Consider the following 14813-nt stretch of genomic DNA (forward strand, 5'->3'; position numbering starts at 1 on the left):
CATCTATAATGTTGTACATCAAGTTCATTGCACACCACAAGTGTAAACGTATTCACACATTCAGAGGATCAATCATTCATTCAGAAATGGAAGTACTTGCAAAATTAAATATGCACTGTCACTTTCAACTCACAGTTTAAATAAGAAGTCCCTCACATGGCTGATTAGTTTGTTATGTAATCTGCATCTCTGATGAGTACCCTGTAGTATATAAAAGCTGCATGTCCCTGTTGAAGGTCAGTTTCAGTTTTACCAATAGGCAACACAGCAGATGTTGCTAGAAGGCTGATAGAGGCGTCTGTGTCAAAGACAGCACACAGTAATGATGTTCCGTGAGTGGCTGAACGAGCCTCATTTGTGGTTGTGATTGCTGAGCGATGAAACAGATTGTCACGGATATGAATACAACAGCGATCAAAGTGTGTGCAACACGGGACCGCCCACCTCTATCAATTTCAATGTCATCCTCTGCAGCAGCAGCATGCACTACATGCTTTAATGTAATGTTTCAACACAGCCCAGCTCTGAATTCAGTCTAGCATTGCTGGGTCAAGTTGAAGAAGGTGAGCAGTTCAAACTGATCTCTTAAGCAAAAGATATCCATTAGACTTATATATTCTATTACAAATTGTAATAGAATATATAAGTAAACACACGAACACAAGAATATTCACGAGCGAGAGAAGGCTATTGCCCATCAGTATTCGTCTGGTTCCTAGTAGCTGATCCCAAAACTTTGTCAAATCAGGTCCTAAACAATCGCAATGATTCTGCATTAACTTGGTGAGGTAACCCATTCCACAGCCTCACCTCTGTGTAAAGAAGTCTCTCCTACAGTCCGAAGCCTGTCTCCACTTCCATTTCCAGCTGTGCCTTCTAGTCCTGGTTTCTGTGATGAATTTAAAACAGTGACAAGCAATCTCCCCCTGACTTGAGCAAAGAGCTTGTACTTTCTACCACAGTCATCTATAAACTGCGATGAACCTGACTGTAAAGCATGTTGCAATGCCAGACTAGCTCACAATAGCCCATGTAATAGTAATGCGTATTCTGCTTTACTGTAATTGTTTGTTCCAATCAATGAAAATTACGTTTCTACCAAATGACCACTAGAAGGCAGTGACGTCTACATGTGAAAGCTGAAGAAATACCTTGCAGTACTGCTCTACTGCAGTGTTGCTCAGGATAAAGGCCATAGTTCCCAATGTATTCAACGTAACTTCTGTCTGTCAGGTACGGTCCTTATGGAACATGCAGACAGCTCCTTTTTTCTTAGGAGAAGCGTCTCTTGGTACCTTTCCACTGCCTTTCCCAAGTATAGCTGAGCTGCATGGCCTGTGCGAGGTGTAGCTGGAGGGTGTTTCCACTGCCTTTCCCAAGTATAGCTGAGCTGCATGGCCTGTGCGAGGTGTAGCTGGAGGGTGTTTCCACTGTCTTTCCCAAGTATAGCTGAGCTGCATGGCCTGTGCGAGGTGTAGCTGGAGGGTGTTTCCACTGCCTTTCCCAAGTATAGCTGAGCTGCATGGCCTGTGCGAGGTGTAGCTGGAGGGTGTTTCCACTGCCTTTCCCAAGTATAGCTGAGCTGCATGGCCTGTGCGAGGTGAAGCTGGAGGGTGTTTCCACTGCCTTTCCCAAGTATAGCTGAGCTGCATGGCCTGTGCGAGGTGTAGCTGGAGGGTGTTTCCACTGTCTTTCCCAAGTATAGCTGAGCTGCATGGCCTGTGTGAGGTGTAGCTGGAGGGTGTTTCCACTGTCTTTCCCAAGTATAGCTGAGCTGCATGGCCTGTGCGAGGTGTAGCTGGAGGGTGTTTCCACTGCCTTTCCCAAGTATAGCTGAGCTGCATGGCCTGTGCGAGGTGTAGCTGGAGGGTGTTTCCACTGCCTTTCCCAAGTATAGCTGAGCTGCATGGCCTGTGCGAGGTGTAGCTGGAGGGTGTTTCCACTGCCTTTCCCAAGTATAGCTGAGCTGCATGGCCTGTGCGAGGTGTAGCTGGAGGGTGTTTCCACTGCCTTTCCCAAGTATAGCTGAGCTGCATGGCCTGTGCGAGGTGTAGCTGGAGGGTGTTTCCACTGCCTTTCCCAAGTATAGCTGAGCTGCATGGCCTGTGCGAGGTGTAGCTGGAGGGTGTTTCCACTGTCTTTCCCAAGTATAGCTGAGCTGCATGGCCTGTGCGAGGTGTAGCTGGAGGGTGTTTCCACTGCCTTTCCCAAGTATAGCTGAGCTGCATGGCCTGTGCGAGGTGTAGCTGGAGGGTGTTTCCACTGTCTTTCCCAAGTATAGCTGAGCTGCATGGCCTGTGCGAGGTGTAGCTGGAGGGTGTTTCCACTGCCTTTCCCAAGTATAGCTGAGCTGCATGGCCTGTGCGAGGTGTAGCTGGAGGGTGTTTCCACTGCTGCTCAGCTATACCTTAGCTACATCAGGTAGTACACTTTGGTATTTTTATGTAGCTAAACTGTGTTGGGCAGAAGTATCTCATCGAAAGGCATGTGCTAAAGAGATCTCACCAATAAGACAGCTGTGTAAAGACTGGAAATAAAAACAGCCACACATGTTTGTACAGCTTCTTCCATCTTCACTTTCTTTCATGTATTCAATCAATCCCACAATCCAACGTGATCTTTTACTGCCGCACTATGACCTTTACTGTCTGTCACTCTACTTCTTCCTGGGTCAGCTATACCTGACAAAATTACACAGGAACTCAGCCCAGCCCATACTGTCCAGATCAGCTATACCTGGGAAAAGGCAGTGGAACCGAGGTGTCTGAGAGTTGTGTTCTCTCCTGATTGCTGGCAGGAGCTGAGCACTGGGCACCGAGCTGGGCTCACCTGCTGAGGCTGGCGGTACTCCAGAACACCTGACTGTGACAGGCCCTCAGCTGGCTGTAAAGTAATCTAAAGCGCCCTGCTGGAAGGGTAGGACAAGGCATGGCAAAACATTTCTTGTTTTGGTGGTGATATCAGCTTCAGAAGAAAGCTTGCACTTCCTCAAAGCGAGATCCTTTAAGGGACACTGCATATAGAGCACAGCAAATCTGAGTGAAACTTGAGTGCCTTTTAAAGAGCCTAATAGCACTGTTATCAGGTGTGTGCTTTGCCAGAGCAATGCTAATCGCACCAAGCAGTGGAGACAGGCAGAGGCTGGGCACGATGTGGTGAACTCACACTTCCCAAGGAAGTTAACCGCTGTGCAAATGAGCCAGGCTGGGTTTCATGAGCAGCTATAGCGCATCATCTCACCAGCAGGTTCCAGAACCCGTAACACATAAACTCTGAGGCACCCTGTGGATTGGCCAATCTAGTTAAACATGAAGGTCTGGCTATCCTTGAGTGTATAACAGTCAGGCTTCCAGCGCCCGTACACCAGACACTGTTAATCAGTTGCATTGACCTCATTACTTAGCAGGCAGCACGGGAGCAGCTTTGTTGCTGAATGCATGATCAGTGTGTATCTGGACTGGTGAAGCTCAGACTGGCTGTGACAGTAGAGGGAACAGCAGCTTCCCCAACGCTGAGACTGCAGTCAGGGGAAGAATCACTGAGCCATGTGCAAACTGGACCACCACTCCCTTGTCCTGGTCAAGACTAATGAATAATATTCAACCTGTTCTCTCTCTGCTGCTTTATTATGCTCTTTAGTCAAACCTCCAGACAGGTGGACATGGAACCAAACATACTGTATAGTAAATATTGTATCCAAACTAACTTTTTTGTGTGCAATTAACCTTTTCAGTGCCTCTCCCAATGTCCAGTACCAGGGTCTCAACATCAATATATTGGTGGAAACAGTGTGAATTGTATGAAAAGGCAAGGATGGAGGCGAACCGCAAACCATACGGTTCAAAGATGAACGTCTTACCATTCAACTAAAGAGCAAGCTCTGTAGTCAACAGGCATGTACATGCCTAACCCTGATGTCACTATTATTAACTCATCTATTGCCAGTTGAGGAGATGCATGGAGGCTATAACAATTGGCAGGCTAATTCAATGTTAATCCAGGCCGGAAGGCAGTATAGAGTCCAGACACTAACTGAGTACTGAATACCAGCATGCAGCACATCTTTTTTAGTAGTCACCCCTGGGTCACTATTGTGAAGCTTGTTAAGCTGGAAAAAGGTAAGGGGACAGTAAAAGCAAAAAAAAATAAAAAGATAATTGAAATTCTAATCACTCTTTCAGTCTTGAATCTATCCTGCAGGTAGTTCACAGTGTCACCTACACCAGAGGCTTCCTCACTTTGCAATTTGAGCACAGGGGGTCCCTTCTCAGACAGGTTTTCAATTCAGTACCAGTGTGTCTGTCAGCAGCAGCTTGTCAAAGGCTTCTCAGTTCAAAGGACACACTGCTGATATTTGGTAAATAATTATTTCCTATCAGTTCTGAGCACAGGTTCAGGCGTGCTGCCAGTGCAGGGGAGACCAGGTGCTGTTATGTCTCTCTGAATATATTTGCCTGCTCTAGGTATGGCTTTCCTAGTTATCATGCTGGAGCATACTCTACTCACAGTGCAGTTCAGCAAATTGTTTTCAATTTACCTACTGTAGGAGCACATGTACATAGGACATGACTCATTCTCTGAAAACATGACCATGCATTACAAGCAAAAATGATAAACCACATGAGGCTCTTGAAAATAATGGGAGATGAAAGATATTTGATTGTGCATGGATCGCTGCATGAATACTGAGCAGTTTAACCAGCCAAACCATTCAGGTACTGTAGAGAGAAATCTTTCAGCTTTTCACTAACAGGTAGTATTAAGACTTTTCCTAAGTTAAGTGTGTCTTAAAACTTTTAGCTTGATTGAATCACAGTAATGTGGGCAAGGTTAGACTTATGTTTTGTGTTATTCCATTGAATACAGTACAGTGTCATTTCACTTTTGGATCTGGGTGTGTTTGGGACCAATTCAAATGATGTTTTATTATCCTTACACCTTGATTTCAGACACAGGTCTTCAATATATTTTATGAACTGCCATTAAACACCATCAGTATTCTGTATTGGAATTGATCTCACTTTTCACTGCCCAGGTCAATTCCATTTACTTCCATTTACTGTGTGTTGATGTGCATAACCTTATTGTTTTACCCATTGAACAAAATCAGAAACAAATCTTCACCTTGACCTGGCATGCTTTGCCTGGATTCATGTCTGGATTAGTCTTCTATGACTAATACACTGTACAATTCCATGCAGTTTCTTGGCATTTCTGTTTATTGCAGAAAATGATACATAAATATAGTGTTATTTATATTTATTCATTTACTTGGAATTGGAATATTTCAAATATAACCAATTACCAAGGACCAAGGCTTGTGTTTCTGAGAGCCCATTTCATCTACTGGCTGTATGTAGTAGTATTAATGATAACACTTTACATTAAGTGTCTCTAATTACTATGTATTTACAGAATAGTTACTTAGTAAATACATGTGTATTTGCACATAATTACAATGTTATTATGCATAGTTACAATGTACTTAATGGGTGCATTTATTTCCACATTTTCCATGATATAACCCTAAGCGACTTAGTGGTGTCAATACGTTAACATTAGTGTATGAGGTGAACACACCTCCACTCAGGACTCTCCCAGCTGCACAGATCTGAATGAGTGTGCTACCCACAAACTGCACATGCTGGTTTTCTTTCAAAGCAATGTCATCTCGAACTCCACACTGAATCATTTTTCAGAGCCAGCTTCCACTGGAGAGGCTCTTGTTTAACAGGGCACCCAGTGCTTTATTGAGGGTTCAGAGGGAAGGAAGAAATGCATGCCTCTCTTCAGCTATGCATATGTTTATGCAATGTGGGCACCCTCCCAGATGCTGTCTTTATCCCCCTGTCATGGGGTTTAACAGAGCTGCACCATTGCGCTTCCTTAGTGACAGTCTGCAGAGGGAGTCTGGGCCTGGCTGACACAGAAACACTTACAAGATTACAAATGCTAAATTATTAAGTGTCTTTTTAAACACTACCACAGTGCCACTGTGCCAAAAACATGTTTCTACAGTAATATTTTACTTGGCTTTTACTGGGCGAGATTTAATAAGTGATGATATCCCTATAAAAGTTTCCCACAGTAAATTTTCATGCTAATTTTGCAGTATTCCCTGCTTTTCAGTTATACTATGCAATTACCATACCACAGCCTGCTGGATTCTCACAGCTATTTACTCCAGATTGTCATTAGCGTTATTTTTGTCTGAAAGGAAAAATCTGAATAAGAAAATATCAGTGCATTCAGTAATAATGATAATGATAATGATAATGATAATACTAATAATACATCAGCTTACGTGTGCTTCTCCCGAGTGATCAAGCTGATAATGACACAATCGAATCGGTGTGTGTTATGCTGAGCTTTATGTGGACTGTACACGGCTTGTTTACATGTTATTCTTTTTTTATTGTTACTGTGTCAAAGCTACCGTAGATGATTTGTGTGTTATTTATTCAAAAATGAATTAAAAAAAGAAAAGAAGGGAAATGATACTGTTACTAATGCTCATGGAATTCACCTTTAAGCATCAAGACAAGTCTTAAAAAAAAAAAAACTATATTAAAAAGACCAAGAATGGATTTTTTCCTCAGTTGATGTAATGACAGCTAAAAAAAGAAAAAGAAAACAATTTCATTTGTTTTTCAAACATTTGCGGAGCACAGTGAAATAAATAAATAAATAAATAAATAAATAAATAAACTTAATACTGCTGCTCAGAGTCCTGTTTATTTTTAAACTGGAGAGGCATCAGGTGAAAAGAGGCTTGTCGTCTTTCATCAGACTCACATCGTGCTTTTCTCCAGCCTTTTCGCAGAAGGGAGTGACTCCTGTACAGGCTTCACCAGGCAGAGATTTTCCATTGTCACTGACAATTTCACTTGGCAGAACCTTCCCTTGAATTTGCAGATGCACTTGTATTGTTTGAGCTGTACAAATTGTTGCACTGGCAGAGTGATCTTGTCTTTGTTGTTGGGAAGAAATCGTTTCCAGGGCACAACTTATTCAAGATGATCTCATTATTGCCTGTCCAAAAAACATGTTGTATTGCAGCAAATATTGGCACATAACAGAGTTAACCTATTGTCAGGAATTCTATTACAACAGCTCCCAGCTAATAGATCATTCCCTGAGATTATTATGTCAATGGCAGTAAAAACAGCAATCCCTGATCACCTGTCTGAGAGTCATCACTAGCAGACACGAGCAGAATACAAACCTAAAATGCATGATAAATAAAACAAAAGCTGAATTTGCATTCCATGGGCTCTTTTCACAAAACCTTAAGGACCGTTTAGAAGGGGCTGCTGCTTACAAAACGATTGCTAGCTGCACTCTTCTATTTGCTACGTACTGTAGGTCTGGGATGTGCAGTTTTGAAAGAAACACAGGTTGTAGCAAACACGTATTTTCATTTCAATTCCTAATGTCTGGTACTACACTAGTCTAGAGAAAGTCGCCATGTTTCCATGCTTCTCTTCCGTACATGTAACCTTTATAGTTAAAGAGTTAGAGCCACAAACCTGTCTTTAAGAAGCTGATGAAAGGGTGAGGACAATGTCACTCTTCAGGTGAAATTACCATGGAAGTGCAACACTGGCTTTCAGAGTTCTTGAACCTAGCGTAGAAGTACCAGACGTGGTGGTTTAAAATGAAAACACATGTGTACTACATTTCTTCAGAAATTCATATTTGAGGTCAAGCTAGCTAACAACATGCAAGATTGACTATTTCTTTAATAAAGTATGTTTGGAAGTCTGTTTAGAAACATTCTCCTAACTTAAATAGCTGAAAAGGTTTTGTTCACTTTTCAGTGTTTGCCAGGCTCACATTGCTTCTCCTCATTAATCTAATCTGCTTTGAATTTCCATACTGTTCGAAGATGCCGTCTCTGATTCATTATCAATGTGTTTTTTGCACACGTCTTCTGAATGTTATTGATTCCATCATCTACAGTACTGCTGGATGTTTACATTGGAATCCAGGTAGGGCTGTTATGTTTCAATCAGGTCAGATAGCGGATTGATTTGAGTGCCTGTTGGTAATTACTGTAGTCATGTTATAAAATCATCATGTTTCCCGTACAGCTATTGCCAAACGTTTTGCATCACCTAGAATTTTAAGACTGATTAAAAAAAAAAAAAAAAAAAACTATATCAACATAATCGAGAGAGGCTGAGGGAACTGAATGGATTTGGCCTTGAGTAAAGAAGGCTTAGAGGAGGCTTGATTGAAGTTCTTAGATTCCTAAAAGGAGTTGACAAAGTTAGCCCGAGTGAAAGCCAGTGTTGAGACCAGCACAAGAGGACAGGTTCTTGATAGCAACGTGGTAGAGCAAGTGCATGGAATGGATTATCATGCTACGGTGTAGCTCAGGGGTGGCTAAAGTTGGCCCCATCACTCCAGGTCTTTGTTCCAACCCTGTTCCAAATTGTTTATTTGAACCAATTAAACCTCCATCCAGACCATGAAGTAGTTAATTATATCAGTTTACCTGTTAAACCAGGAGTGGAATGGCCCTCCTGTGGCTGCTGAGTCATTGGGATCCTTTAAGTCGACTAGATGAAACTCTGGGATCAATCAGCTGCTAGGTCCGGCTGAGGACTGAAGGCCGACTGTACTGCTCTCGTTCACACATGCTTGTTTATGGAATTGCAAATCTTTTTCTTGGTTTGTGTTGAAAATAGTAAATGATAGTGGAATTTGTGTGGTGGACCCCATTATTGTGGCTGACCATTTTTTTAAGGACTCGCACAAAACCCCCATCACCTCTTGGAGCGGCAACTTATTAAAAAGTTATTACAAAGTTTTTTCAAAACATATCCCTTAGGAACTGCAACACAAAAGATGTTAACTATAATAACAAAATAAATAAATAAAAGTCCTGTTTTTCTGTCCTTGCTTTCTTTGTCCTTCCCCTCTCCCTCTTGGTGTCATTATGTTTTGTACTCAAAAGTGCAGGCTTTTAATATAATTACTCCTTTAGGTGACATACCTCTTTATCTCTGATCCATTTGGTTTGAGAGCACCCTTGAATAGCTCTTTGCAGTGTTTCTCTCCCTCTACTCTATCTCGTTGCAACTGTAACTGTCCAAAGTGCATTAGATTGAAGTGAGCTCCTGTAATGCTGTTGATCTGTGCTGTGATCAAGACACTGTACTGTACTCCCGGCTCGGAGCCCTGCCCTGGAAGAGTGCAGCGTTGATCTGTGCTGTGATCAAGACACTGTACTGTACTCCTGGCTCGGAGCCCTGCCCTGGAAGAGTGCAGCGTTGATCTGTGCTGTGATCAAGACACTGTACTGTACTCCCGACTCGGAGCCCTGCCCTGGAAGAGTACAGCGTTGATCTGTGCTGTGATCAAGACACTTTACTGTATTCCCGGCTCTGAGCCCTGCCCTGGAAGAGTGTAGCATTGATCTGTTCTGTGATCAAGACACTGTACTGTACTCCCGGCTCGGAGCCCTGCCCTGGAAGAGTGCAGCGTTGATCTGTGCTGTAATCAAGACACTGTACTGTACTCCTGGCTCGGAGCCCTGCCCTGGAAGAGTGCATCATTGATCTGTGCTGTGATCAAGACACTGTATTGTACACCCGGCTCGGACCCCTGCCCTGGAAGAGTACAATGCAGGGGTGCATCTTGCCATCAATATCAATTGCTATATTGATGCAAAAGCCTTCTGATACCCCAAATGCCCTCGGCAAGAGGTATTTGATTTCCAGCAGGGTGGTTTAGAATACTATCGGCCAAGCGACATGAATATACATTTTCTTAACATTATGAAGCTAGCAAAAAAAAAACGTGTCCTGTAACTCGGTTGTTTCATGCTAGTTTCATACAATTGCGATTATTTTATCTGTTGCCTTTGCACTGTATGTTTCGGTGCCTCCAGATCTCTTTCTTGCTTGCTCTATCCATCTATTCCAGGATTTTGAAATATTTCAATCCAATCTTGCTGAAGAGAAAAGTTTAGTATAATTTTAGTATAAGTAACTGGTCCATATATAGGGGTCTGTGGGAGAATATATATGACATGGTTGAAAATCTATGCAAGCCTTTAGCAATATTCCTGGTACAGTACATAACCTCTGTACATTTGCTTCATTGAAATCAATAAAGCTTAAAGGAATGATCTTTGAAGATAGACTGAGGGAACTGAATATATTTACCGTACAGCAAAGAAGAATCAACTACATGTTTTCAAAAAGAGGACAAACACGAGAATTGTTCCAAAGCTCTCTGCAGTTGTCTTGTGACAGCAGGACCAGTTTTTTTTAATGAACAGGTTTGATTGTTTTTTTTCCATTCAATTACTGAAGCAAAACCAGCTGCCTTGTTTTCTCCTAATCAAGGTGACGAGCAAAGGCTTCTGAGTGCTGAGCCTTGTTCGTTGATTCCAGCCCACACACCATTCACCTTCATTCTCTGTATCCTGGTGTCGCTGTCCTTCCTGACAGCAGCAGCAACGTGAGCTTGTGTAATGCCTTGTCATGCTGAGACATCTCAAGGTGCTTTACAGATAAGCACAGAGGGCTCAACAGAGACAGACTCATGACAACAGTGATACAAATATCTGGAATAGGTAGGCTATGGAGAGAAAGCACGCTCCCTGCTCTGTGTAAAGAAGTGTCCTACCTTTTCCACTTAACTTCCACTTGGTCCTGGTCTCTGTCCTGTGCTTAGGGTATTGGTTAGGGGTAACCTTGTCAACTCCTTTAGAGTTTTTAAGGACTTCAATTCTTCTTTGCATTGGGCTAAACCTTAGGATCATTAGAGCTTGTTTGACTGTATGACAGCAATACATTTATTAGACCATAAGAAATTAAGGAAAGTCACGAAGAAGAAGAGGCCAGTCAGCCACTTCTTCCTTATCTGTTTTCTAGTAGCTGTTTGATCCTAGAACTTTGTACAATGCCAAGGGACTTTCTGGAATAAGGGTCATTGTTTTAGTTAACTGTTAAAAAACTAGCTTACTAACATGTTAATAGCTTTTAAGTGTTTGTTAAGAGTATGTTAATATATTTGAATCTTTTATTAAACTAATAAAAGCTGGTTACCAAGGGAATATTTACGCCAGTTAATACTGGTCAGGTGTAATTATTTCCTGGGGTTACCAGGTGATCCTGCTTGATATTTAATTGTACGTGAATATTATCAGGTCAAGGAGAAGCTGATGCTTTTACATCGGCCTATTATTATTATTATTATTATTATTATTAATTTCTTAGCAGACGCCCTTATCCAGGGCGACTTACAACTGTTACAAGATATCACATTATTTTTACATACAATTACCCATTTATACAGTTGGGTTTTTACTGGAGCAATCTAGGTAAAGTACCTTGCTCAAGGGTACAGCAGCAGTGTCCCCTACCAGGGATTGAACCCACGACCCTCCGGTCAAGAGTCCAGAGCCCTAACCACTACTCCACACTGCTGCCCGAACCCTTTCTCTGGACTCACAAAGGACTGCAGCTGCAGTGAAGTCAGCCAGCCAGGCATCTTTTCTGTGCTTTGCTTTGTTCTGAACACACTGAAGGTTTTCTGTGCTGTGTGTGAGTGTGGCAAGTGGAGGTAGAGGCAAAGCCTGGTGAATGTTAACAGCATGTTCTCACATCCTATTCTTCTCTTTCCATGCCCTTCAGAGGTGAGAGCACATGCCAAACAATAGCAGACAGACACTATTCATCTCAGCACTCTGTACTGAAGAAATATTATATTTACTGCTGTCTGAAACATTGATCAAGGGAATCAATACTGTCTAGAGCAGTGGTTTTCAGTTTCCACCGTTTATACCATTTATAATTTAGGTCACAACAATTTGGGCTGACAAACTGCTGGTTTAGGAAAGAATACCAAACAGCAATTCTTAAAAGTTTTAATTACAAATCTTTTGATGCACAGAATAAAAAGACAGTATTTGGGAATCTCTTCAGAAACACACGTATTCGCTTTCTATTCGGCAAAGTTATTATAAATAATCCAAAATAGTCTGCACTGTAAATGTTACCATTGTGTTACCATTTACTTCCCATCTCAGCATAATTCTGTGTGCCATTTAAAATGTTTACAACAACCTCAAGAAAAAAACTATAATAACTAATAATGATAAACTTTTTTTATTAAAGCCAACATAAAAATGATCCAAAGGGATCCACAAGCCATGACCATTTTTGTTTTATGTGATAAATGTGATTCATGATCTGTCATGTTAGAAGTTGCTTTTAAAATGGTACAGTTAGATGGCAGTAATACAGTGGCCACACAGTGTCAAACGGGAAGGTGGGATTAGACCAGTACACTGCGATTCATGATGAGGAGATGTACAGTAATCGATGAAACAAGATGGATACATTTGTGTTCAAAATCAACAGTGGGAGAACTGCAGGAACCAAAAGCACTTGAGCAAGTACAGTAGAATCTGCAGCCAGAAGTGACAGGCCTACTGCTGAATCTACTAGGCTGGATACTAACGAGAGCAGAAAAAACACAAAATAAAAATGAGGGCAACGGAGATCATTTCAAGAAAGCTGGGGGACTGTATAAATGTATTAAATATGATATTGTGAAGGATCGTGTATTTTGCTCTGTGTGCTGCAAAGCTGCTCCTGCCGGACAGCCCCTCCCATCTACAAGTAGGTACAATCATTAGTGGCTTTTGTGAATAACGGTTTTGCTCATGGAACAAAGCTTTAGGAAGGTTTTCATCCCATGACAAGTCATCTGTGCACCATGCTGCTGCTCAGAGTGTATTCACACCTGAAAAGGGAGAACATGTATGTAGTCTTCTGTCAGCAAGCAAGGAACGTGATATTCAGCATGCAAGGATTTGATTGCTGAAGATGATACTGCACAGGGAATGCCGTTTCCAGGACACACAGATGAAAATTCAGTGCTACATATGCATGCTGAAGATATACCTGAGCTTAAAAAATGGCTGCAGCAAACATCTTACAAATGGACGTGTCATGAAATTGACGTCTACTTGTCCGAATGGAAAGAAAAAAAGGTTTTACAGTGCTCGTATGCTCCAGTGAATAGTATTCAAAATGCTCATTTTCTTCCAGTAAAATAGCAGCAATTTCCACAATTCATTACGAATATAAGTCAAGTAAAACATTCTCTGAGGGCATTCTGTTTCCGTGGACACCGTGAAATCGTGATGGACCAATCAGTTTCTTACAAGTGATGTTGGTGCTGAAGGCCGAACGATGAAGCGGTTATCAAATCAATCATTGATTTACACTTTTTACCAAAGAAAACAGAGGACAGTGGAGGTGAGTAATTCCACAACTCATTGCTATTCATCATTTTTATTGCAAACTTTCAGTAGCTGTAAGCTTATATGTTGACTCTTTTTTTTTTTTGAGTGCACAGGCTCTCATCGCCATCAAAACTAGGGTTACCAGATTTCCATAGTTGAAAAACTGGTACCTTTTTTTTTCCCCAGTTCTGCTATTTTTTGTTGAGAACCAGTTTGTCGACCATCATTTTGTTGAAAAGACTTAGATTCTTTACTGATTAACTGTGCATATTTTTATATTTTACAACATAATGTATGTCCTAACCCATTAATGCATATCAGTTGCTAAAGCTACCAAAGCACACAATAAAATTAGCTAACATAATTAAAATAAAGACCTTATTATAGCACTAGATGTAAATTAGATTGCTGACTGTTTCATCCAGAGAGCTATAGTGAGACGTAATGTCTTTAAGCCGGGACATCAGTGAAAACAGTGTTTGTAGGTGAGTGCATTTATTATAATTTAATGCATTATAATATAATTAGACTTTAATTAATAATAATGTAATAGAACCCCCCCCCCCACACACACACACACACACTCCCACACTCTATACAGCTATGGCCAAAAGTTTAGCATCACCTAGAATTTTAGATCTTTTATTTAACATCATGTAATCAAAAAAATTACAAAAGTTATCACAAATGTCTACCGGAAGCCGTAATTGTAGTACAGTATTTCATGTTAGATTTTGAAATGTCACATTTTGCAATTCTTGTCATTTTTTTCTACAAAGCGGTATGTAATTCAGTATGTTAACGTAACATTATTCAGCTGGTTTAATTCGACTTTATGAAGCAAAATTAATTAATTCTATAGGATGATGCAAAACTCAAATTAACAGAGATTTGAAATCACGACATCTAGAGCTTCCGTTATACACGATTTCAGCGAGGTAGGAAAGACTAATTATTAAACACACAGGACTACATAAACTCCACATCAGTGATTTCTTGCGCATCATCAGGGGTCAACGTGTATTACAACTATTTACTAATACATGATGTAACACAGGTTTTGCAAAACTAATAATGTGTATGACTGTGGAAAGTCTAAAGCAGGGCTATGGATCCTGGTGAACTACCTTTCTCAGCTCAACAAATCATTCTTCATTACAGCTGCTGCAAGATACAGGAAAGCAGTGAACTGCAAAACAGTCCAGCAAACATTGTGCCTTGGAAATCAGAACATTCAGTCAATAATTGCTAGAAGTTGGAAGGACAAATCTATAGATTAGAAGCTCACAAAATGCGAAAGAGAAAACAGACATTAGTCTATAGCAGTGGTCTGTTTTTTAATGGGGGGGGGCACTTTTAAAAAAAATATATCAAGCAAGGGCTGCACCAAATATTAAAAACAATGCTCACCTGCTTAACAGTAGGAAGAGCGGAAGTATGCCAGTTGCTCCTTGACCTTCTGCCTGCAGTGTTTGTATTCAGTTACTGCATTCCTTGTAAGACTGTCCAAATGTTCTTGTGTCAGTTTATTCCTGTGTTTGTT

The sequence above is a fragment of the Acipenser ruthenus genome, chromosome 2 (assembly GCF_902713425.1).
Source record: "Acipenser ruthenus chromosome 2, fAciRut3.2 maternal haplotype, whole genome shotgun sequence".
Taxonomy (NCBI): domain Eukaryota; kingdom Metazoa; phylum Chordata; class Actinopteri; order Acipenseriformes; family Acipenseridae; genus Acipenser; species Acipenser ruthenus.